This window comes from Cavia porcellus, unplaced genomic scaffold (genome assembly GCF_034190915.1).
Source record: "Cavia porcellus strain 051 isolate PalLab524CR breed Dunkin Hartley unplaced genomic scaffold, mCavPor4.1 scaffold_9, whole genome shotgun sequence".
NCBI classification, from domain to species: domain Eukaryota; kingdom Metazoa; phylum Chordata; class Mammalia; order Rodentia; family Caviidae; genus Cavia; species Cavia porcellus.
Genome location: NW_026947492.1, coordinates 21,096,482 through 21,123,459, shown reverse-complemented (window position 1 = coordinate 21,123,459; position 26,978 = coordinate 21,096,482).

The window sequence follows — 26,978 nt, the reverse complement described above, 5'->3', positions numbered from 1 at the left end:
TATCTCTTCGGGCAACAAAGTCAAGGACCACTCATGGACAACTTGCTTTGTAACTCTTTTCAAGTGATGCTTACATAACACCAGTAAATTCACCCCCAGACAGCCAGAGTCTTCTACTTTCCAAAACTCTGCAGCATCTCCACCGTTGGATCCTGCATTAGACATACTGAGAAGTTAATAAATCTTAAATGTCAGTGCCTCTCACTTGCACAAACACATTTTAGCTCTGTGACTGATTTTTATGGTTGTAATTTTGGCATTTCTGTTTTTTTAGAGCTCCACCCCACCCCAGCCAAACTGTATACATTTAGACATCGAAAAACCTGGAACTCTTTTTACATAAATGTAAGGATTTTTATTGATTATATATATCAATTCTATTTCAGTGACAGAATCTCAGGATATGAGAATCTTAGTCCACTCAAACTGCTATAAAAATACTGTAGACTGAGTAGCTTATACATAACAGAAATTCATCTCTCCCAGTTCAGGGTGCTACACAAGTCCAGGATTGAGATGCTGTTAGATTCAGGTCTGTTAGGAGCCCACTTCCTGGTCCACAGTTTGAGCTACTCACTGTCCTCACAAGGTAGCAGGAGGGAGTATTTTTTTTTTTTTGCTTTCTTTTTCATGTTATTAATCTCATTAATGAAAGCCCCAACCTCATGGTCTGGTGATTACCTCCAAGTCCCACTTTCTGATCACATCCAAATGGGGATTGAGTTTCAATGTATGAAATTGTGGGGACTCAAGCACTCAGCTCCTCGCATTGGCTCCCCCAGCAAATATTATTCTCTGTCCCTCTCCACAACCTTGTCAAGTGGCCCTAAGTAGAATGAAACAATGAGCACTGATCCTCTAAATAGCTCCAAAGCAGAAGAGTTTCAATCCACATGCACAGGAAGTAGTGGACGGGCAAGCAGGAAGGCAGCTCAGATGCCACAGTAGTGGCAGGAAACATGGGGCCAGAAGGCAGAGGGCCACAGCACCCTCCTGCAGCACGGGGTGTGAGCCCAGCGTGGTGCTCAAGACAGTGGGTGGGTTGGAAGAGTGAAACCTTTTCACCTCTAAGTCTGTGGCCCTGAGCCTCTTTACTCTAGCATGAGTTTCTCTATAAAGTAAGAACTTCAATGCCTACCCCATGAGGGTTTTAAGAATATGTAGTGGAAGAATGTGTGTAAAATGCTCAGTGTGTATCTGCCATATCATTACTGCTCTCTCTGTAAACAGGAGCTTCTACTGTCAATCACCAGACCAAGAAAACAGCAGATCATCTAAGTGAAATGTGAAATGTTGTGATGCTTTTCTTAGCATCTCATGTTACTCCCCATCCCATCCTTCTCATGCTTCTTATTGACACATCATTCTAATGGTCTCAGAACCTTACACACAGAGTTTACGTACGTGTGTGTGTGTGTGTGTGTGTGTGTGCAAATGAAAAATTATTCCTTCGAATTAAAGACAGAAATTTTAAAATGACTTGCCTAAATTGACTCATGAATTGTACATCTGCAATTAAGAATTATATTCCTCTGTAGCTCAAATAGTTCATGGGGTCACTATAATTTATTTCAAGCTCAGTTTGGGATGAAGCTAGTAGCAGACCAATTGCCTAGCATGTACAAGAACAATTTTCGATTTTTAGTACCACAAAAAAAATTGAGCTTATGTTTATTGAGCACCTACCATGCTTGATACTATAAACAGTCAAAGGTATGAGAGATTTATATCACAAAGCCATGGTACTAAACATATTTCCTCAAATGGGTTTTTTCTGTATTAGCTAGTGGGTATTACATAAAAAGGAGTCATATAGACACATAAATTTCCATAGCATTGAGTTGAACTAGGTACACAGGTTTTTGGTTATACAGCTTCTCAGGACCTTTGACATGAGGACACGATTTCCAAAGCTGTAGGAGGAGCTCATCTGCAGAATCTTCCAAAATATTTTGAAGATAACAACACACAATGTATTAACAAGTGTTAACCTCTTATTATTCTGTTTTGAAATTCTGTATCACAGTTTTTATTCTTTTTTTAAATAAAAAAATGTTTTCCAAATATATTAGGAAAACTAAATTATATAGTTCTTCACTAATATATTATCTCATGGATCTAGTGTCCCACTTTGGGAAAACCTGTGTTAGGGAACTACAGCAAACACACATGTGAGTACAAGACAGATTAAATGAAGTTTGATATTTGATGAAAGAGACAAATGTTCCAGTTAGGTCTAGGATATTCTGGAAGGAGTCAGAGGAAGGTATGGCTTAAATCAGGTCTAAAGGGTAAGTCCCGTGCTGTGTGACCAGTACAAAGGGAAGAGCAGCCCCTGGGAGTGCCTCGCACAAATCAAGAAAGGAACCAGGTCACCAGTGTGAAGCCATGGATCAGCCCCACTGGGTTTGTTCCTAACTGCAGGTAATGCAAGAATGGGGAAGTGGGCGGAGCCATAGCATCAGGTAGCTGGAAAGCAGTCAAGTGTCCCCGGAGGCCACGGAGCAGGATTTGATCTGCACTTCAGGAAGAAAATCTAACAAAACTGTGAGATGAGGTGGGGAGCGGGAGATAGGGAGGTCAGACAAAGGTTATCTCATTAATCTCAGCAAGAAGCAATCTGTCCAGACCTGAGGAGGTGGCAGCAAGAAGTAGTATGTTTTACAGGGAAACATTTCAGAGATAAAATCTAGGCGATTCGACAGCGCCAGTATACTTCGTCATGCTGAGTGACATCCTTTTATCGTCCTAAGTGGTCCAGTCATACGCATGGCATTTAAGAGACTGAACCCGGTGTGTGTTACTCTGGCCAGCACCGTGTGGAGTGAAGGAAGATGAGGAAATCGCTAATGGACAGGGATGTAAATTGTCACAAGGGAAGATTTCTCTGGGAAGAACCAATGACGGACAATGACAGGTCCTTCTGAAAACCCAAAAGGTGGTCACTAAACAAAATAGAGAATAAAATCCAACGTGTACTTCTCTTCCTTGACACTTTCAGTGTTGGAGGACCCCCAAAACACCACTCCCTTAGAATTCAAAGTCCTTTCACCCAGAAAAACCTATTTTAAAATGTACTTAAAGTTGCTTCCCTGGCTGTGTATAAACAGGACCTCTGGGCAGTTAAAGGCCTGGTCTGTGTGGTCTTCCAGACTAATTGGACAAGGTGCAGCATGTGGTGCTGGGTGTCTAACTGTTCAGAGGGGCAGCAGACTCTCCCGGGGGTCCTGACCTGGATGCTGCAGGCCGGAGACGGCTCGCCCACTACAGTCTCCGGTGAGCCAGGCTGCTCTAGAAACCCTGTCCGCCATCCGTCACAGGCAGACCTTGCTGCCCCGTACTGTGGGTGGCAGATGTTTTCCTCCTTAATTGTTGAAGATTAAGTTTTGCAAACCAGAATGTAAAAACACTTCCCCCAGGCAATTACGGCCAATCAAATCACAGGCCTTGGGAAGAACCATAATGACAATATTATTTTCTCCTGAGTTTATTTGGTCACACATGGATTTGAGCTGCCTTAGGATCCCACTTACTCTCCAGTTATCTATACCAGGAAATGTGGGATACCAGAGCAGGGAGGTTAGATGCTGCTGTCCTAGAGGAACTTGGATTGCCACGCTTTCATTTACTGGAAGCCCTATTTATCTCTTTCTCTGCATATATAGTTTCAACATGCCAGTGCTAAGCACTCTGCTAGGTGCAACACAAGATAAAAGTGAAAATTCAATGTTCAAAAATTATACCCAGAACCAGGAACTGTCTGATCCCAAGCATTCAAGAGGCTGAGGCAGAAAAATTACAAAATTGAGGCCAGTCTTAGATATATATGGTCAAAAAAAAAAAAAAAAAAAAAAACCAAAGCAAGCAAATAAAAAAGCAAAGAACAATAACCAAAAAGATAACTTCTAAATTAAAGGCATTGGAAAAGTGATCTTCAAGCTACACTTGAAAGACCAGGGAAGATTTTGATCAGTAAACTTGAAGAAGAGGGAGAGTATAAAGTTATAGTAGGCAAGTAATTAAAAGTCATATTTGGGGTCCAGTATAGGAAATCAGATTAAAGGCATCAAATGAGCAATTATATGCTTTTGTGCCTGAGTGATATGAACAGATGAATAGATGGATCTTGGATTATTTGCATGACTGATAAAACAGCAATAACTCTATTTATATTTTATGGGAAATTTAGACCATCAAAAAGAGCTTCAAAGAATTAACTTAGTTGCAGAACAATGTGCAAAATCTAATTAGAATTTGAAACACACCCACACACATACACAAATTCTAATTGTCCTATAAAAAGAAAGAATTGATTTATCAGCAATTGTTCTTAATTAGACAAGTCCACTCTGCTGTCTGGCTGCCCAGCTGGCAAGCACCATAATCTTTACACATCTACACTCAGAAAAAGATGAACTACAGTTCATTTTAAATCTCCAAGTTTGTTTTGGAAGCGTATACACACACACCCTTTGGATATAATGAGACACATTTTGAATGATCAGTATTGGTTGATGGATGTATGCAGTTTAATAATTGTTTAATGGAAAATTATTTGGCTATTGTTAAATCTTAATAAATGTTTTAAGTAATAAATAGGCTCATATGAACAGCTGGCTATTAGCTCTCTTGTTATTATCTACTAATATAACTCCTTAGATTTAATATGGTATTTATCATTATTTGTTTTCACAGTTGTGTCAGGGAGCTCAGAGTCCATCTTTTCCCTCTGGTTTCTCAGAATTCAGAGCTAACATTAACAGTGACTTCGCTCTTTTTCGAGACCCCTGGTGATCTTCACCAGAACAGCTGCACGACTGGGCTTCTTCAAGGAACAGCTACTCCCACGAAGAACTCCTTCCAGATTCTGCCCAGACTCTTGTCTTTCTAATGTGCAGCTTTGATTTGGCTTCCATTTCAATGATGTTTCTGAAAGTATCAATCCCATGAGTCCTGAGAGTGATGGGCACCTGTGGAGGAGCCTTATAAATGAGAACTCCTCTCCTCCACCCTTTTTTAACAATGTGGAGATCGAAGGGTGCGTTTAATGAGGAGTCTGAGGCCTCACAGCACAGCAAGGGGTTGACAGTACCTGTGTCCTAGGTACTGGATCCCAGACCCCCACTGGAGCATCTTTTCCACTTGAACCCTCAGAACAGATCTTGCTTGGCTCCTTTAAGAGCCTCCAGTGAGAATTCAATAATTGTCTCTGTGGAAAGTACTAGTTCCCCCTAGTGCAGTATGATAAATCACGGATAATAATAGCTCTTTCCAAAATAATCCTTAAGCAGGAGCAAAAATCCAACTGAGAAGGTTGTTCTGAGTCAAACTGTGGGACCTGGATCTGTCCTTTATTTAGCCCCCATAAAATGCATTGTTTCCTTCATGGCTGCTGTTGATGTAATGTATTATCATTACTATTCAGCCGTTATTCCCTTAATATCTATATTCTGGTCACTTATTTCTTGCTAGCCCTTCATTCAGTGGGCTGACTGTCCACTTTAACCTTCAGTCTTCTGCTGGCCCGATTACAGTTCCAGACCTCTCCACTTCTACCACCAAGAGTCAATACAGTACATGCAGGAGATTTCTAGAAACAACAGCTTAGTGTTGCAGAAGATCCAGGTCTCTATACACCCTTGATTTTCCCTCCTTGGTAGCAGGAATTACTCGAGCTGTCTTCATACACACCAACCATCATCCCTTCAGTATTCGTGATGTCATCTGCACAGTGTAGGAACCAACGGAACTTTTCCTGTCTGAGGTCCTTCCCACTACTATGCTAAGTAACTCAGCATCTTGCATTGGCTGAGACAAAGGCAATTTCATTGGCAGAGATCTGTAAGTTTTACCAGAAGTGTAAATGAGACAGTGAAAGTGATTCATTGTTCTGTTTACATTTGCGATGCTATTGGAGGTCACAGCAGTCTGTAGGCTCTAGCATCCCCAGCCTGAAGGCACTTGGTCTACATTTTGGCCCACCGAATTCCACCTATTCTCTCGAGAATAGGTCTCTGTAAAATAAGTCATGTTCTAGCAATGAAGCTCTTAATTATTAAACTGAAGTTTCCAAGACCCCAGGTTATTACCTTATCTACACATTGGTGCCTTCTCTCTTTTTGATTTATGGAGCAACCCAAAATCATAATTCTATTTTAAAAGATCATAAGGCAGATTGTTTCATTTTCCTCCTTTAGAGTATAATTATTCCTAATTCTACAATTACTTTGCAAAGTGACAGTGTAGTGATTAAGATCAGTTGCTTTTAGCAAATTTTTCTTATCACCAAACTCTATAAAAATTTTACTTCCTCCAAAATGATGACGTTGTTGGGTAGTTTTTATTAGACAATTTTGGGACTTGAAAGTTCTTTGTGACTAGTTCCCCCATACTCCACCACATATATAATTAAAATTAATTGCTTCTCTGCGTATTTCCCTTTTCTCTAGAAGTAAAGAAATGATTTTTTTGGAAAAATAACACTGGGGAAGCAAGGAGGAGCCCTTTTCTTTGTTAATTGTGCAGGGCTCACTGTCTGTCTAGTGTGGGGTCAGTCTACCTTTCCAAGTCATGGTTTTGAACAGCTGGAATGTGCTGAGACACGGGCTGGGGTTAAAAGCCATGGCATGGTCAAGGTTCAAAACCAGCAATCAATCTTGTGCTTACACACACTTACACACATGCATGAAAGTGCACACACATGTACACACTCACAATCATTCACAAAACTAGGATTTGAACTATCCCAAGCTGCCAGTATGCTAAATGGTATGTGCTTTAAAAATATATGTCTCGATGAACTTGTGTTCTTGATCTTCTCTAAATCCCAAGTCAGGTCTGAACTCCAAGTTAGGAGAAAACCAGGAAGACAAGCAGACTGATCAGTCAAGTGTGTGTCCCAGCGACCCCGTCTGTGTTCACTTAAGATCTACCAAAATGAGCTAAAAGCTTCAGCAGCTTCACCCCTCTGTAAGCTGCAACTGAGCATGAGGCATAAGGCTCAGGCCACAAGCCCTGCATCCAAAGAGCCCGTGGCTGCCAGAAGAATAGACTTGCCTGGTCATTAGCTTCCGCTCATTACCACAGCTATATTTGTCTGTTTGAGGACGTTGTTGTAGGCTTAGACACGAGAGCCATACTTGCTTAGCCAATTACGGTGGAAGGTTTACAAAAAAATATGTAGCCTAGCATTGATGGAGACCAGAAAGATGAATAATTCTTCATAGTTGTGCCTCTTAATTATCTGACATTCAACAAACTCTAGTTAACCTTTCCTTCATTATTTCTGAACCTCTGCTTTCTGACTTTGGACAATAGAATGTGAAACTGAAGGCTGAAGGCTGAAGAATAGATCGTCACACCCTTTCCAGAAGGAAATGCCAGATAGCATGTGAAACTTTGGTTTTAGCAAGTGGTAAAGTAGAGATAATAGCCTGTTGCTGTGTGTGTGTGTGTGTGTGTGTGTGTGTGTGTGTGTGTGTGTGTGTGTTAGCTGCTCTAAATCCTTCCTAGCCATCACCATCAGCCTTACATTTCCCTAGTGAGGCAAGTGAAAAGTTCTGAGGTCTATGTCACATGGGTTGGACATCAACAACAAAAGTGTATCTGGGCAAAATTTCAAAGAAAGTCACAGACTGAGAGACACTGTTGTTTCCCCTGATAGTCTAACATCTCACTGGAACATACAGGATAAGTCCCTACTGTGCGACTCAAATTGTTCTCCATGAAATAAACAGATGCAGAAAATAGAGATAAGGCCATTCATCTTAAGTATCAAAGACTTTTAGGTCAAGAAGTGAGATGAAGACAGAGATAGACACAGAGAAATAGAGAAGAAAATAAGACCAGATACCATCACAAAAGAGAGCTGAGGTGTGGACTCGAGTGCTACTGAAATCCTCACACTCCAAACCCGAAGGCACGGGATAGCAGGACACAGCTGCGGTTCCTCCTTCAATGCTTCAGATAAACCACCTAGGATGCAGCAAAGAGCCCTGTAGGGCTGCCGCTTCTGTGCTTGGTATTTGCTCGCTTTTCTTTCTGCGACCTCTCTCAATTTTGATCTCCCTTGAAGTTCGCCAGCCCAAACATCACAAGGACAAACTCATGTCCTAGGAATGGCTGGTGACCCATTACACGTGCAGTTGCACCCCCGATGTCCTGCAGTGGGCAGCTGATGGCCTTCGGTTGGAAGGGCACACGTCTTCCTGTGAACTTGTCTGCCTCGGTTCTTCCATTAATGAGCCTGTGAGTCAACCACAGCGACAAAGGTGGCCCGCGCCTCCCTGCCACCCTCGGTCTCCCCCCTCAGGGTCACAGAGGGGAGCCCCAAGGGCCCAGCTGCGCAGCGAGAGGCGTTCCCCCTGTCTCTCTGTCAAAAACTAAAATAATAATAATAATAATAATGCTGATGATGAAAAGCCCATTACGGCTGGAGGGCGAAAATATCATTCTCATTGTAAAGTCCGTGTGCGGCATCAAGACGTCGTCAATGGAGAATGATGAGCTTGCACATCGGGAAGCGTAAAGACTATTTAATCAAAGCCTTTAAGGGGATCAAACCTAATCATAAGATGCTAAAAAATATATAAAAGCAGATAAGAGGAGGTTTGGACTGCATGACCGGAATCTAAAATCAGAAAAGAGCCTTTCAGGATCTTCCAAGACAAGGGAAATATGTCACTTTTGTTTCACTCAGCAATCCAATTTATTCCCTCCAGTTGGTATGAGATAGGACTTAAACAGCATGGGCCACCAGGTAACCTAGAGAATGAAGGTGCTCTGTGCTGTGCCTCGATGTGCCGAGAGTTAGTTGTTAACTGTTCCTGTTTACTTACTTTGATTCATTTTATACACAACGTTTAAAAGAAGAGAGAAGGAAGGAGAGAGAGAAAGAGGAGAAATTCCACAACATATGAAAAAGCAAAGGTTATGGGAAGAATAAAGGCAGTCTGAGAGGGAGAGGTGGGAGGCCTCCCATTGGTCCCTGGGTTCAGATTTTCACTTAGGACCAGGCCAGCCTCACCTTCGCGGAAGTCCCCTGGGGTGTCAGTAGAAAGCAGAAAGACAAAGGAAGCCCTTAGGAAAAACAGGGGCAAAACAAAAGATAGTGCATGATCATGGAGTTAAGGTGGGTCACTGTTTTCACGTCAAAATATTGTCATTTCTCCCTTCACTAAAACGTCGCGCTTGATGGTAGATTGTGATGTGTGTTCTGGGTAATGCATGATGGGAAACTGTTAACACTATGCATGATGGGAAACTGTTAACATTGTGCATGATGGGAACACTGAACACTGACAATATACAATGTGTGAGCCAAGCACTCTCTCAAGATATATCTAATTCTATCAAAATCCCTCGAGATAGGCCTCATTTAGCCCAACATGTCAGAAAGGGCAAGTAACTTGACCTGGTCATACAGATGAGAATAAGAATCTATGTCAAATAAGCATCTTATAAAAGTTTTGCTCTTCCCATTATTGAATAATTTCCAACTATTTTCAAATATGAGATCCAATTTCTAGATCCAAAAGACAGTTTTAGAAATTTTAGGGAGAATGTCTTGTGGATTCTACCTTCAAGCAGATCCTTAACATACCTCATGTTCCTAGACCCCCAGCAGCCGGAGCACTCCATCCTGAACACAGAGAGCTCAGATCAGAACCATTTTGAGAAAAGTAAGCATGAGTGATGGTTAGGGCTTCTTGTACTGCAGTTCCCCTGACCCTGCCTGGGCCAGAACAGGAGGGGTCCACAAGCAAGCAGGCAGAAGCTATAACAGCCTCCCCAGCCCTCCAGGCATCCTTCCAAGCTGAGCATCTGCCTCTTTATAAAGTCTTCTTCCTCTTACACCTTGCTTTCCACCAGTTATCCTCCAGGTTCCCGTGACCAAGGCGATTGCTAGTGAGGGATAACATTTCACCTGTGAGACATCATGAGGTAATTTCCCAGGCTGTGATGCTTTGCTAGGTAAGAATGGCTCTGTGTGCACTTGGACGGATGGGCAAAGACATAAAATATATAAAGGAACTAATATTACCCACATATGTATAAGATATATATTAATAGTGCTAATACTATCATCTAAAATGTAAAGATGTGTAAAGGAGATAACATGAGGAATGACAGCCAGAGAGGGTTATTTACAGAGGTGTTACTAATGGAAGGAACTAAGTTATAAGCAGATTTTTAAAAGAAAAGAGAGAAGGCAGCAGCGGACACTTGTACAGTGAGAAGTAATTGTCACTTAGCAAACAAGGCAAAGTGGAATGTATGAATTTTGAGATATTTACAGTTTAACTGAGGATAAATAAACATTCCAGTTTACCAACAGAAAAAAAAATATGAAAGCAAACCATATAAAACATCTTGTAAAATGCACTGCCGAGTTTTATGGCTCACATGACCTTTCTCAGTCCTACAACTCCCAGGAGAAAGATTACTCTGCAGTGAAGGCCAAAGACCTAGAGCAAGTGCTGGGCTCACCTCCTTCCTTAGGTTACCGCTCTGGCTCCTTCGGAGTCCAAGGGAGCCCAGCAGGACACAGACACACACTCAGAGGCAGGGTACCTGTTCCTTACCCAACTGCCTCGGAAGCTATAGGAGTATCGACTCCCCCGGAGAAAAGGGTAAAAGGTGAGCATAAGAACTAGGCCTGCAGGGCTGGGGATTTAGCTCAGCGGCATAAGCACCTGCCTTGCAAGCAGGCAGTCATGAGTTCGATCCCTGGTACTGATAAAAAGGAAAAAGACCAAAAAAAAAAAGTTAAAAAATAAATAAATAAATAAATAAAAAAGAACTAGGCCTGCATTACGTCTGCATGTGTTTCCCCTTTTAAACCTGCACCTCGGGAACATGAAAACCAGTAACGAGGATCCTTGGAAAGGGAGAGAGGATGCAGGTTTGGCTCCGCATTCTGTGGACGGTGGTGTTCGTCCCTGACACTTGGGCCCCAGGGAGGACGCTGACCTCTAACTGGGATAGCTATTCTCAGGCTCCTGGGAAACAACCCATTTTTACGAGCAGCCACAGCACCTGGGGGCTGAGGGAGCTTTAAAACTTTCATCAGGCCTCTGCTGCTGACTTTAGGGAAGTCAGCCTGTAATCTGCTCCTATCACATATCCATATCACAAGCACTCAGGCATTACAGAGCCAGATCTTCCAGGAAGCCATTAGCGCACGGGTGAGCAGAATGGTCACAGCACATTGCGAGTTCTTATTGTCACAGTGCTTCTTGCTACTTTCTCATCTTGGCAGCTAGCGCTGGGTTGCAGACAGATGGCTAGCAAGATTTTCCGAGTAACCTCTCTGCATTAAACCCTTCCGCACTCAGGATCTCATTTCATCCTTACAGCAAGCCTCAGGGTATAGAGCATTCTTATTATCCTTATGCTATCAAGGAGGAAACTACCTTGCCAAGAATCAAGCAGCATTAGGGGTTTAATTCAAGGACACATCGGTCTGATCCAAGCCCTACACTCTTCCCACCACAGTGTGCTCTGGTTTTGGATGACACATTGGGTCAACTTGAGAAGTTCAGAAGTTTAACTGAGAATCTCAGCAGGGAGCCAGGGTTCTTACTTTGTAAATATCCTCATCCTGTGCAAAGGAGGGCAAGGAGATTTTGTGAATGCTACACCCAGGCTGGAGAGGGGAGCAGGGTGGCCTGTATATAATATAAGGGAGGGAAAAAGAGGCTAGCTCTCCTCGCTTTTGCTCTGGCTGCTGCCTTGAAGTGTTGCCCCTGTACCATGCCACCCTGCCTTGCAGCCAGCAGGTTATGGACTGAAACCTCCAAACACTGTAAGCTAAATAAATCTTTCCTTCTTTAATTTTGGGTGTTGGGTATTTTGTCCCACCAATGAAAGAAAAGTAACCAAGACAATTCTGAAGGCCAGAGCACCAGTTTTGGAACACAGCTGGCATAAAGAAAACATGCAAGATGTCTAGCACTTAGAAAAGTGATGATCAGGAACTGGGGCTATAGCTCAGCAGCACCGTGCCTGCCTGGCAAGCACAAGGTCCTAAGTCGGATTCTCAGTACCAGAAAAATAAAAATAATTTTTAAAAAAGAAAAGAAAAGCGGTGTCCTGGAGGAGTGGTTGAATGTCAAGCCTTCAGCACAGGGAGTCTGGGGACAGAACCACAGCCCTCCAAGCTGAGTAATACGACATAAGGCAGTGAGGCTGGTGCCAGCAACGTCCTGCAAACACCTTGAGAGTCTAGTGAGTCACAAGGACACCTGTCTGGCGCCCAACCCCAGGTCCTTTTTACCTTTAGTAAAATAGTAAAGCAGGACAGTTTGCCCTTGCACCCACCTCACTGCCTCTCTTTCCATCCCTTTCCTTTGCCCCACTATTGTTTCAAAATTACATTCCCAGGAAAACCTTCATCCACGTTCTTTGCTGACATTTAATTTTGGTCTGTTTTTGTTCTTCTCCTAACTTGAAACTTTTTTATCTTTCTTGCCATGGTCTCTTTGTCTTTCTATCCTATTCCCCAACTACTTGGTCTAATTTCCTATCTGCTCTGCATGCCTGAGTTAGAAAGAGAACAAAAGAATGAAAACGAGAACCATCCACTGCATCTCCCTGAATGATTCATTGTTTGATTTTATTTTTCATTAACTTCTTCGAATGATCTTCATAAGATCTTGGGTAACCAGATATCCTGTAAGTGTCAAATGCTCTTTTGATTTGTTGGCACTGTCTAAATAAACATTTCAGGGTATCTTCCCTGCTTTTTCTCTAGTTCACAGATCTAGTGGTTGGGTTTCCAGCTAAAGACAAGAAAGGACAGAGACATGCAGTACCTCCAAATGTGCAGGAAATGTGCCCACCTCTAGTCCCTGGCTTACTCATCCCTTCATATTCTCTTGACAGAGGGGAAAGGGAGGAGTGTGTTTAGAGAGAGAGAGAGAGAGAGAGAGAGAGAGAGAGAGAGAGACCTGAGTTGCAGAGGAGAAAAACCATGTAGACTGGGTCATTCACTTTAGAGATGCAGAATCTGAATTCTAGGGAAGCAAAGTACTTTTATAAGATGAGACCAGCCTGTGGTTAGTGAACCTGTTCCTGAAATCCAGGCATCCTGATACCTGTTTTGTGTATTCTTCCTACAGACCCGTTGAAGGATGGAGCTCTGAATCCTTCTGACTTCCTTTTAGTAACTGTTGTGGTTCTATTATCCATGAACTCATCTGAAATCTTCTTGAAGTTATTTCTGTTCTCTGTGTCGTGCTCCTAAGTGGAGTCTGAAGCCACTGGGATGGAGGAAGCTGGGAATATCAAGGGGTTTATTTTTGTCTTCTCTCAGATCCTTGACCTCTTTCCTTCAAATAGAGTTCAAGGCCCTAGGATTTAGGAGACACATCTAAAGGTGAAGGGATTGGTTTGGGGAGGGACCTCAGGCCAATGTACTACTAGAATTTCCCAGGCAATAAACTCTCATTCCTCCCAAAGGTGAGGGATGACAGAGACAGAGACACTGTATAAAAACTGCTCACACCAGTCCCTCCTCGGTCTTGATACATGTCTTGATTTCACATCACAGCCGTCAGTGAGCACAGAGCCAGATGACGGATCAGTGGATTTCTCAGCCAGAGGCGCAGCTTGGTCGGAACTCTCATTACATCCTAGTAGATGTGGGAACAAACTGCCCAAGGGACCCTTTATTGGGGAAATAGTGGAAATTAACCAGTTCCTTCTCCAAGAGAAGACATGAGAGATTCAAGAAAAGGGCCCAGTGTTCCCCATCCTCAAACAATAATCAGAGTGAGCTCTGACTTTGTTCTGGAAGAGGTTTTCTCTGCCTTGGTCAGCTGTTCAGAACAGAGGAATTTTCCAGTGGCTCTTGAAAATCAAATGTTGGAAAAGATCTTTTTAATGATCTCGCCCCCTCCTGCTAATTTCCCAACAACATAGACCTTTCATCTTACCTCTGGTTCTATATAAAAGGGTGTGGATGTGGTGGAGAAATAGAGAGGAAGCAGACAATCATGGGACTTGAGGCTGGGTTCTTTCTATTTACACTACAAAATACTTGCTGCTTGGGGGATTTGCATAATTTAAGGAGCCTGACCCTGTAAAAACTGGGGAGGCAGAATGAGGAAAGCTGTCTAAGGTGTGTAGTGGGGGAGAAAAAAATGAAGAATGCTACCATAAAAAGAAGATGGTAGTCAGGACCACAGAAAAAGAAACCAAACAATTGCCTGTCTTCTTAAGGAAATTAGCATTTTCAACTCTGCTCAGTCTTCTCCGTGACCACTTAGAGAAAGCTCTCGATCTGCATTTAAATGGAATGATTTCAGGAAGCATAGAACACAGCACAAACTTTCCAACACTGCCTCTTAAGGAGAAAGTCTTAGATGCATTAAAATTGGCTGCTGCTCTTTGCAAAGGTGAAGGGCTTTTGCTCACCCGTTTCCAGTGGCCCAGATAGGCAACAGGTTTCTGTGATTCGGATTTAGGATGGGAAAGGTCCTTAGCTCAAAAGAAAGGATCAAGCTGCTGTCTGGAATTTCTACCATTCAATTTAATGAACCCTCATCCTATGTCCTTTTGATCTGTGTTTGAAATACAGATGTCTCAAAAGTGTAGAGCTGTCAGCTGTTATCAAGCACTTACATCTAGGTGTTAGCGGAGGTTTCAAGATTTCCATTTCTTTAACAAATATTCAGAAATCAGTGTGTGCCAAGCAGGTATTGTGCTGATTCCCGGGATGCCACATGAATAAGTTTCCTGGCCTAAAGCTCACAGCTGGTGAGGTTTGCTGCTAAGGAAAGAGGAGAACAAGCCTGGAAAGAGAGGTTGGGCTCAACCAAAAGGTAGGAGGAGCTGAGAGAGGAAGCTGGGAAGTGCTGAGGATTCGCTTTTTGACATCTTTATGACTTCCATTCCTGTTGCAGGGCAGGGCCTGCTCTGATAAACGGCTCCCTATGTGACTCCCGGGATAGAACCCACCTCTGTGTTCATCTTTGCTGCCATGAAAAAGAGCAAGACAGAAGAGTAAAGGAGCCACTGATGCACACAGGGCTTCTTCCTTCTAGTCTTCACCCCCTTCCCCTAGGGCTGCTTTGCTGCTAAAAGCAGAGTCCGCCTGTCCGTTTATTAAAATCTACCATACATTTCGCTTGGTCAGCACAGGGACTGAGAAATTATGCCTTTTCATTAAGATTATTTCTATTTCTGACAGGCACCCAGTGGGTCACGGGATAGATGCTACGGTTCCCAGAGGGGCCTCCCCACACCTTCAGTGCTGGTAATTACTTCTGGAGCTGGAACTCAGCAACCTGCATTGCCTGGGGGGGAAGGGGGGTGATCCTGGGAACCCCTCCAAGGGTTTGTTAGATGTCTTGAAGGTTAGTGTGAGTGGGTCAAGATAGGAGGAGACCGTGAACACAGTGGGTTTGTGTGGAAAGATCTTGGTTAGCATCCTCATGGGCTTCCAGAAGACAGATCAGGGCACTGCGGGGGAGGGAAGGTGTGATGTCTCCAACAGCACAGAAAACCCATCAGAAGAGTACTATCATAACCAGACAGGCTTTTGCGTCACTGTGCTATCCCATAGAAAAGATCCTGCTGCCCCAGCCTCCCAAGTACCAGAGGTCGCAGGCATGAACTGCCATACCTGACACTTAGAAACTCTTGGAGCATTAAAAAGGCCCAAGTAAGAGAAGGCTTAATGCCAGGAGAGTGTTGGTGGTGACAGAAATCATTTAGGATGTGCTGAAAAGGTGCCAAAACCTTTCCCCTGACTGCCTGGTGAGGCACTGAACAGCAGAGTCTTGGAAGAGGGGTCCAGACTTCCAGTCCCATGTAGCAACAGCTAGACTGAGACAGTTCTCGCTCAGATCACTTGAAATGGACCTCCAAATGGGCAGAGAGATGTTAAGGTCCTTAGATTTCCTTCATGACTGAGATGCTGAAGAAATGAAAGGAGGCATCTCCATCTCCTCATTAGGGTTTAGATGACTAAAGGGCCATGCAGGACTGGGTTGCCACATCTGTAGAGAAGCCACGCACTGTGTCTGGAGAGGGAGACACCCACAGGGTCCCTGCAGCTTCCCACTCACCCTCAGCTGCCCATGATGGTTAAGGCTGTGCCAAGAGCAGAGATCCAGGTAGGACAGGGCAGGGCGTCACTTAGGAGCTGGCCTCCTCAGAGGGGTGATGGAGCTTCTTCTGCAGCTTTCCTTGCAGAAGCCAAACAAGCACTTTCCAAGGGTGCTTGACCTACAAGTCATCTGTATTTTGAGACATGTACCTGAAGCCCATGTGAGCGAGCCAGCTATTAACTCACTCATACTTGCATTCATTCAGGTTGAACACAGCTGGGCCTATCATGTGGGTCCAGCAGGTGACACAGAGATAGAGAACAGTGACCTTTCCCCCGCAGAGAACCATGACCTCACTCTGTCACTCCTGCATCCCCACTCTACAAAGCAAGCTGTTTCTCCCTGCATTCTGTCCTAACACAGAGCAAACCCAGGAGACAGATGCTGAGTGGCCCAAAGTCACACGCATTGCCAAAGCCAAGATTTGAAGCTGGCTTTCTGCCCACAGAGCGCTTGTGCTTGGCCACCCCAGGAACACAGACAAGCTGGCTGGGAGGTAGAAGGTGGAGCTGAGAGAGTACCACGGTAATCCCAGAAAGGAGCCATCTCTTCTGCCACTGCAGTCTCTGCCAGGTGACTTCGAGAGTTGCTTTTAGATGTCCCCTAGGCCAGCTTACAGACAGGGATAAAAGAACCTTTGGGTTAGACCGCTCTTAGGACCAAGAACAAGAGCTATTTCTTACTCTGGCTTCCTGGATACCCCATCACCTCTGCCTCCAAGAAGTCAGATAAGCACTTAAAATGGGGAGGGCTGCAGAGGTGATCTAGTCCTCTGGTCCACTTCCATCATCAATTCCCAGGGAGGGAAACGGAAGCTCAGGCCAACTTACCATGACCCAGAGTCAGAGGCAATGTGGAGACTGCTGCCCTGGTCCCCTGCATTCCACAGCCTTCCCTTTTGTCCCCGATGGGGCTCACAAAGGAAGTATAAAGTCCTCCTTCAGAGAAGAGACTGAGGGCTTCTGCTTGTAAAATCTACTCGGTGGAACAGGAATGGAGAGGAACACCGATTTGGGAGTCTTAGCTTCTGACGTTCTTACCTCTTTACTAAGCCTGACTTATGCTCAACAGCAGATTCCGAAAACCTTCATTTTCACAAAATCTCCTGGCTGATTAGCTCTCTGCTTTACCCTAACTAGCAGCTTTTATGGAACACAGCAAAAGGTCTCCGGAGAATTGATTGTACAATCCTCGCTCTCTGGTTCAGGTGGCTGAGTAGCTGGGAACAGCTGGGCTGGAATTGCTCTGAGTGATCTGGTTCCTGACCTGGCTCCTCTTGGCCCCATCTAGGAATGGGCAGCCACAAGCCACCTTGAGATACTTTGAGACCCGCTGAAGCTGACTGTCTAGGCGTGAAGGGTTGTTCAGTGTGAACCCTTTACTGCCACAGACGTTTTAAATGGGCACCCAGGGCCACTGCTGGGTTTTGAGTTTAGAGAAGATGTTATCCAGGGTCACCTCCTTGGTAGGAAGGGTTGTCAGAAGCACATGGACCAAGAAAGAGCTGGCCGTGGTGAATGTCTGCAACCTGAAAAGGAAGAGCAGTGATTTACAGGCCTGGGAGTCTGGTGCCTGATTCAGCAGAAGGCCTTTGTTTTATGGCACCCCGTGAAATTCAATCATTCCCAGGGAGGCCCTTTGCCAGGGAAGGGGAAGATGCAGGGTCTGCTTAGGTTAGGAGTAAATTGCTGGTTTCAGCAAATGAGGACTCATGACCCTTGCCCCTCTCTCCTTCGCAGGGGGCACCTGCAGAGGTGAGGCTGGGGCACAGCCCTGTTCCAATGCTTCAGTGCAGCTCACCCTCACCTCCGGGACCAGACATTTCAAAAGGCTGAGTGACTCGCTGGACATATTTCCTTTTGGAGTGAGCACAAGGGGATGGCAGTAGAATACAGGGGCTGAAAAGCAGAGCTTAGATTGCTCAGGAATTCTTCCCTAGAAGTGCCCTGGTGGCTTGTGCACAGGGCAAATCACTTACCCTTGGACTCCTGTGTGGTGTACCTTTTCAGAGTTTCTTTTGATGACACTTAAAAACATCTCCCTTCTGCTGATCCACAGCAAGGTTTCATTCAACCTTTGTTTATTGTCTCCCGAGGCAGGGAGGAAGGCAGCTGCTCCTCTTAGGGCTTTACAGATTTTCATCTTCAAGTATCACCATCTAAAACGCAAATACAGCTTAGCCCAATGGCTCATCAGGCAACACATCAGCCTGACTTCATAACAATCAACTGAGACCAAAACATGAGGCTTAGCATGCACAGTAATGATATTATCTATCATGTATTGAATAATTACCAAATTACTATGTACCGGGAACTACACTAAGCTCTCTGCAAATAAAAAAGGTTGTGTCATTTGATTTTTAACCCTTATACAGCAGTGAGGTTGGTTTCCCTGTTACCCTCAGAAGGGGTCAGCTGCTGGGATCAGAGCAGAGTCAGGAGCCCCTCAGGTAACTTGGTCCCCTCACCCTTGCCACAGCTGCTTTCTAGGGTTTTAGCAAAATGGAGGAAATAGGAGCACAAGAGGTGGGGAACTTTGCCAATTTTCTTTTTTCTTTTTTTTTTTTTAAACTTTTTATCAGTACCAGGGATCAAACTCACGACCACCTGCTTGCAAGGCAGGTGCTTATGCCGCTGAGCTAAATCCCCAGCCCCTAAAGAATATGGGAAGCCAATTTTCTTTTTTCTTTTTTTTTTTTTTTAAACTTTTTATCAGTACCAGGGATCGAACTCAGGACCGCCTGCTTGCAAGGCAGGTGCTGGGGAACTTTGCTTCGAGGCAAGATGGGAAGGAACAAAAGACGACATTGTGCTGCTGGGCAATTACTATCCACAGACTTTGACTCAAATCTCAGTTCTGACAAAACCTCCTTGCTTTGGGTCATCGAAAGCAACTTCTCTGACTCTGATTGCCAGTGTCCTCTTCTGGTGAACAGGAATCACAACTCCTCAGGTCCCTGATTAGGGTGCTCCCTCTTAGAAACCACTGACATGCACCTGTTTTACCCTCCCGTGAAAAGCTTGAGGTATATTTCCTACTGCATTTTAGAACTCACTCAGCTGTGCTTTTCAGAGGCAGGAGTCTCTCCTCTCCCCTGTTCCATTCTCAGGACCTCACCAATACTGAAGGAATAAATGAATGAGTAAAACAGAAATCAAGACTAGAGTAAGATGGAGCACAGAAGACACTGAAAGGAACAGCTCCATGCACCCCCTGGACAGAGCTCTGTCTTGGGGAGGTTCAGCATATTGATTAAGTGATTCTGGAAGGTAAGGTAGCCGATCAAGACAAAGGCACACACACACACACACACACACACACACACACACACACACACACACACACAGTGGTCACTCTGGCTTTTGGTCTAGGGCACAAACACCCAGAGCCACGTAGCACTCAAAGTGCCAAGCTTCCTTCTTGGGCCCTTCCTTACCTTTGTAAATCATGCACTGAATGTAGAGTAGACTCAAGGAGATGACATTCCTCCTTGGTCACTGTGGGTGGTGACCAGAACAGTGGGAGTGACCACAGTCCAGCCAGATTAGGGGGAGGTGAATCTGTGAGATATATCTGATCCTCAAAATCATCCCATTTAGGCCCTGACACCTTCTGGAAAGAAAATCCATTTGGAGTATCCCAGCATGGAATGAGACTGATGGACACTGACCAGGTCAGGACAGAGACGCTCTGTCTTTTCATTACTCTTTTGCAAGATTTTGTGACACCTCCCTCCACACACAGCAAGAAGGTCAGCGTTATGTGCCAACTTGGCTTTAGTACCATTTGTACCAGTTAGTGTTTATTCAATCTGTGTGCTTCGTGCTATGATGGGTGGCTCATAAACATTTGAATTCCAGGATCTGATTCTTTAAAAGATGGAGATCCTGCTATTGAGCTGAGATAACCATGAACAGACTGGTGATCACCAGACAAGGAAGTGATAGATATGTAATGATGTAAAGGAACACAGAATCAGTGTCCAGTATTGGCAGACCTCTCTCCTGCTCCTGGTCTCTTCCATATTGTTCTTTCTTTCCCAGTTGTATTGAGGTGTGATTGAAAAGTTAAAATTGTAAATATTTGAGACGTACAACATGACAATCAGGTATACCTGTATAGTGCATAATAATGATTACCACAGCCAAGTCAACCGATCACCAAAATAGTTATCCTTTTGTCTGGGAGGTAGTGAGTATGGTGGGGACCCTTAACATCTATTCCTTTAACAAAATTAAAATGTCAAATATAGCATTATTAGCTAGAGTCACCATACCTTACATCAGATTTCCAAACTTAATTCTTGATAAAACTGAAAATGTAGGTTTTTTCACCTATTTCTCCCAATACCCAGCCTCTGGAAACCACCATTCTACTCTGCATCTATGAGTTAGATAGTTTGATAGATATCAACTTGGCTGAGCTAGAAGATGCCCGGAGAGCTGAGAAAGCATTATTTCTAATGTTGTGCTTGCAAAACAAAGATCCACACTTGTATCAATAGACTGAGCAGTTGAGGGCTTCGACAGAACACAGAAGCAAAGGAAGTATAAATGTGTTCCCGTGCTCTGCTTGAGCTGGGACTTCCGCCTTCTCATCCCCTCACACATCTGCACTTCTGCTTCAAGACCTGTTCGGACCTGAATCGTGCCATGAGCTTTCCTGGGCCTCTAATCTGTAAGCAGCAGACTATGGGATTTCTCAGCCAACAAATCATGGGGCCACTGCTTCATCGTGCCCCATTCCCCTGCATTTCTTGCTTGTGTTTCTCTGAAGAATCTTAACTAATACACAGAAAAGTCACTCAAGGACAAATCCCTCCTTTTCGACTTCATTTACCTCTTCTGTTGCCCCTCCCTTCCCTCTAATTAATTCTCCCCTTAACACTTTCACAAATTCATACATAGTAGTACTATTAATAAAATTACTAACAGCAAAAATTGCTCTGTGCCACTCACAGTGGGAGGTTGATAAGGACACTGAGGCACAGAGGGGCTAAGTAACTGGGCCAAGGTCTCACAGGTGGGGAAGGCTGCCCTCCTCTGGCTTGACAGCGTTTGTGAGAGACAGAGGAGGAGAAGAGCAGAGAAGAGGAAAGGGTCTGTCACATCAGCAGGAGAATGAAAGGGCACGTGACAGGCAGCAGAGGGCCCCTTATGCTAAGCCTCTCGTCTACACACTTTGTTTCTCCCACTCCCTGCCCAGTGTGTGCCCTGTTAAGAAACAGGACTCCAGAGGCTTCGTACTGGTTACTCTGCCCACTGGGTAAGCATCAAGCCAAGCCCTTCACCTTGCAAGACCAGGCTGGAGATGCCTGCCTGTCACTGTACAGCTAGATTCTGCAAAGCGTGCGGCTCAGACGGTGACCCTCCCAGCCCCCACCTCTCTTCTCTCCCTCCACACACACACTCACACCCACACACTCACGCCTTCACCGGGGTGCCACCACGGAGGTCTCCCACACTCTCTCACTAGGCAGTGGTGTGGTTCAGTGAATGTCCTAAGAACGACCCACCTTCCTAGGTTTCTTTATCACCTACGCTGATTGTTGACAACCAGACAGAAATTTTTTAAACCACTTTTGTTTTTAACTGAACAAACAAACAAAAAATGTTCCTGTCATTGTTCAGTTCCCTCCTCCTATGAGCTCTGCAGAGCTGCAACCAAAGAAAGGAAAATGCGATTACATACAATTAGCATTGGAAATTATTAATAGGAGCAAGAGATTCAATCCATTCTACAGGCAATTCTGCAGTGATTTTAGTAATTGATAGTAATTAAGCACTAATTAATTCATTTCCTAAGTAATGTTTTTACTTTATTTATGGGTATTCACTTTAATTACACTTGTTTGCATTCCTTGGGTTAAGTAATATAAATTTGCTCACTTTCCTGAAAATATTTATTTAGGATTCTTTAAGAGTCATTCTTTGAGAATGTGTGCGAACAAAGACAAATTGCTTTGAATTGCAGTTGAAAATCTTGATTTCTGACTTTGGGAATAGGAGCTAATGAGAGATGAGGCTTTACTGATGAGGGCTTTGCCTCCTTAGCATAATCTATGGTCTGGCTACCTTGCAAACAGTTTCCATGGGTTCACTGTGAAAGATCAGAATCTTGACCTCGGAGAACTTTTACATGGATCTCAAATGTCAGGGAACAAACATTCCATCCTTAGACCGCATTTTGGAGTGAATAAAATGACCCTAGAGAAATATGGCAAGTGTGTAGCTGTTCTTTGCATTGAGTGGTTCTTGGCTCAGGCAGACTCCCAGGAGCAGAGATAAAGTGGCTCGCATCCCCCAGCCAGCCCATCAGTGCTGCTCGGCTCTGTAGCCTGCCTCCAGCACTGCCTTGAGTCTCTCTCCCCAGTATTCCCCCTCTGGAAGCTCCAACTCTTAGAAAGTCTTCTTTATACCCAGTCTAAATCTTTCCCTTTGAGGGTATCTTGCCACTGACCACACCTCTCCCAAGCATCTCTGTCCATAGGACCACAGAGCTTGTCTTTTCCTTTAAGCCCCCACTTGCTGTCAGCCTGTGTGAAACTTCACAATTAACACGATAGCGCTAGACTCCACTCTATCCAACCATTCTCGTGCAGTGTATTTTTATATCCACTGTGTGTCCTGTCCAGTGAAGATCTGTTTTCATCTCCTCCGAAAGATGAGACTCTATCTCAACAAAAATGAAAGTGACTTCTGCACAGTTTACATCTAGATGTCTCTCTAAAACTTCATGTCTCATAGGTGGGAAGGTGACTGGGTCATGGGAATGTGATATGCCTCTGTGGATTGGTCCTCTGATGAGTTTATAGCAAAGTGTGATGTTGGGAAGTGAAGCCCAGTTGGAAGAGGTGAATCACCTGAGAATGTGGCCAAGAAGAGTCCGTCTCTCTCTCCTCCTTTGATCCCTCTCTCTGCATTACTGCCACGCCACAAGCAAATCTCCTCTCCCATGTTCCTCTGCCAAGCCTCCCTGCCTTGGACCCTGTCATCTAGAGGTGAAACCTGTATGATCTGTGAGCCACGAGAAACCTTTTCTCCTTTAAACTGAGGTCATCAGTTTTTGTGTTCCAATGATGAGCAAGGAACTAAGACAGCCTCTTTCACTCAAGATTCTGTATTTTTATCAATGAATGAATGAACTTGGGTTAGTCACCAAAAAATACTGATTTATTTATTTTGCCTGCTAGGAATAACAGGAAGTATGCTCAAAGTTTAAGAATAATTGAAAGGTCAAGAGTATGAAAAAGACTGAAAGTTATGGGGAAGTTTTGGAAATCCCAGCCAGTCCTCAGCTCTTATAGGAAGAGAAATTTCCTAGTCTGGTTATTATGCCTCTCTTTATTTTTCAAGCTCTTGGAATATTTAATTGGCAAATAAAATGTGCCTATGTCAAGGTACACAACATGATAATTTGATACATGTATACAAAGTGTAGTGATTGCCACAATCAAATTAATCAACACATTTATCATACCGCCTGTGCTCTACACTAGAGGAGAAGAGCCTCAGGACTGGTTCATCCTGGAAGTAAAAGTTTTCACCCTTTGACCAATGTCTCATGCTCCAGTGCTTAGAAACCACATTTTGCTCACTGCTAGTGTGGATTTGATTTTTTGCATTCCACATGTAAGTAAGATCATGCCATCTTTGTCTTTCTGCTTGTGGCTTATTTAATTTAGCAGACTACCCTCCGTGTTCATTAGCCACAAATGGACAGACTTCCCTTTTACACCTGAATAATGTCCCAATGAACACAGGTTCCACGACTTCTTTATTCATTTGTCCATTCGTGGACAAGGAAGTTGTTTCTATATCTTAGCAACTGGGAACAATGGGTATCATGAACATAGGTACAGACACCTCTTTGAGATTCTCTTTTTATTTCCTCTGCATAGATAGCCCAGAGAATGGTGGATAGATCATATGATAGCTCTATTTTTTAATTTTTGGGGAGTGTCTGTGTTCTTTTCCATAATGGCTATTGTAAATTACATTCCAACCAACTATGTAAAAGGATTTCCTTTTCTTCATAGCCTCCACAACTCTTCTGACCTCTTGTTATTCTGATAGAGCCCTTTTAACAGGTGTGAAGTGAAATCCTGTTCTGTTTTTTCCCCTTTTTTATTTTTATTAGTACAAGTTTATAGTACATCATGATTACATTTATCATGAAAATTGGTACATGGATGTAATGCATTTAATCCATTTTTTTACTCCCCACAACTCCCACCCCTCCATGCTTAGTCCAACTCTTGGTCCCTTTCCCATTTGCAAAAGTTCTATTCCATTTTGTTCCTTCCTCAGTCCCACTGTGGTTTGATTTGCATTTTCCTGATGACAAGTGATGTGGAGCACCTTTTCATTCAACCCAGGTTTTACCCCAGACTTACCTAGGAGCGAAAGTGGTCAGTGGTCAGCGACAGACACAACACAAACAGAATGCAGATGGGAAACAGACTGACTCAAAAGACAAGTTATTGGGCAACAGTGTTTCCCCATAAGGCTGCATCTTTGCAGACTGCTGTCCTCTTTTTCATTCTGGAAAAAGGAGAAGAAAGCATGAGATTGTTGATTGAAGTGAGAAGGGACAGGAGAGTGAGGAAAGAGGTGGTCTTCTGAGAAGTTCTCAGATGAAAGCCTGTGAAAAGTAGACGGAAAGTGCAAAAGAAATCTCACACATACTCAGTTCCAGCCCTTTAGGGCCTTCCCCATATTGCCAGAAGTGTCACTTTCACCACCATGGAGCAGTAAGGGCTATCTGGTATGCAAAATGACAGAATGAGAAGTTAATGCTCTGCACAGGCCTATTGCCTATTCTGTAGCCTTTGTAGCCCTGGATGCCCTGAATCTGAGGCTGGAGCCTCAGCAAGGAAGGACAAAGAAAGATGGACCCAGATGGCAGCTCTGTGCTGCTCAGCAATGCAAGCGCTGAATCAGCCCTCAGTTCTGGGCATGGAGGGTCCACAGGAGCCTCCCAAGAGCCTGACTTCTGGCTCACCTTTCCAAGGCAGGCAGGAGGTGGTGGAAGTAACCACACTGCCAAATCATTACAGAATCATAACTGAAGCTTGAGCTGCTACCGTAGTTATGGTAGACAATGAGACCAAAGTTGTGGAAGCAAACCTGACCCTGGAAAAGCATGTGTTCACTAGAGGACAAGGACACACAAAGTCCAGGGATAGAAAAATGACCATCATTCTCTCCCTGAATTGGTGGAGCCTTTCCTCCATTGAGAAGATTAATTCTTTGATTTCTGATTCCCTTATTAAACTCAACTCCTTCCACTGTGTTAACTGATTCTTTTCCTGTCTTTTGAAACTCAAAAAGATACAGGCTTTTTAACTCTGTAGAAGCAAATGTAACAGTGATACCTAGGTGTATGTGTGTTGATGAAAATTAAGTGTACGTGTGTCAGTGTCTGTGCATGTATATGCCACCTAGCGATACACAAATATGCATGTGGTTTGGTTTCATCACCATGGAGTGCTAGACTTTCATCTGGTAATCAGTTTAGGATCCAGAAAATCAGCTTCTGATAGAAGAATTCCATTACTAGTCAGCCAGCTGTGAAATACTATACCTGTTTGTTATGGTTTGTGTCTAGATGTCCCCAAAGCCTCCTGTAGTCAAGGATGCAGGCTCCTAGAGTTTGTGATTGATTCATGGTGCAATGCTAGGATTATGGGTGTGAGTGCTACACTCCCTTTAGGCAGGTAGCCTGCATAAAATATAAGGGAAAGAAAGAGGCTTGCTCACCCAGTCCTCCCTCTTTGCCTTTGTTGCTTTTGCTGTTTTCCGCAGCCACAGATGGTTGCATCTCTGCCACATGAACCTGCACTGGAGCTAGCTGAGTGTGAACAGAAACGTCCATAAACTGTGATCTAAATAAACCTTTCCTTCCTTAATTTTGGGCATTAGATATTTTGTCTCACCAATGAGAAAAAAAAATCAACACACGATTCCACACTTTGTAAAGAAAATCTGTTTTCATCCCCTACAAAGGAAGGCTCGAACACACTCACACACAAGCACACATGCATGCCATGTGACTCTGGCCAATCACAAGGGAAATCAGCTAAGAATTCCCAAGAAAGTACCTGAAATAGGGGAGGGATGTCTTTGAATTTAGGTTTTCTGTAAACTGGAATGAGGTTTCAAGACCAGAATGTTTAACATGTTGTTTTGTAATTAAGGAAGAGGAAAAAAAAGAAGCTGGGAGAGTAGAAGGGAGAGAGAGAAATCTCACAAATACAGAGCAGTATGAGCCCAGTAAATAGCCGTTAAGTGAAAACCAACCATGACGAGAATGGAAGGCACCCACCAGTGTATAAGCCGAAGTATCCCATGCTGTATTGACTGGAGTTACAACCCTGAGCTATTCCTCACAGGGATTTGGCTCTGAGAGTATAATGTTAACTAAACTTAAAGAAAATGAAAACCTGAAAAAGAAATGAAATCAGATGGAATATAATAGAGGGGGAAATGAGGGCCCATTATTGAGAATTAAATCCATTATTTTGTTTGTTGCTAATCATGAGCATTTGCCTTGGTTTCTTGTCTTAAAATACAGCCACTCCACATTCAATGTGAGTTGGTATTTGACTAATTTTAGGTAATGTGATTCCTAACCTCCCCAAATAAGCAGAATACATTCGCCTCCATTTAAAAAGAAATACTTAAATTCAGCAATCAAGTGCCTTCTCCATCATTTCGTGTACATGCTGGAACAAGCTAAAAGTTCTGATCAATTTTCTGTTCAAAGTAAATTTCATAATTAAGAGCCTAATTACAACAAGGCTGTCATTGACATGAGATAGATGTAGGGCAAAGAAAGTGACTCAATAATTCTACCCCT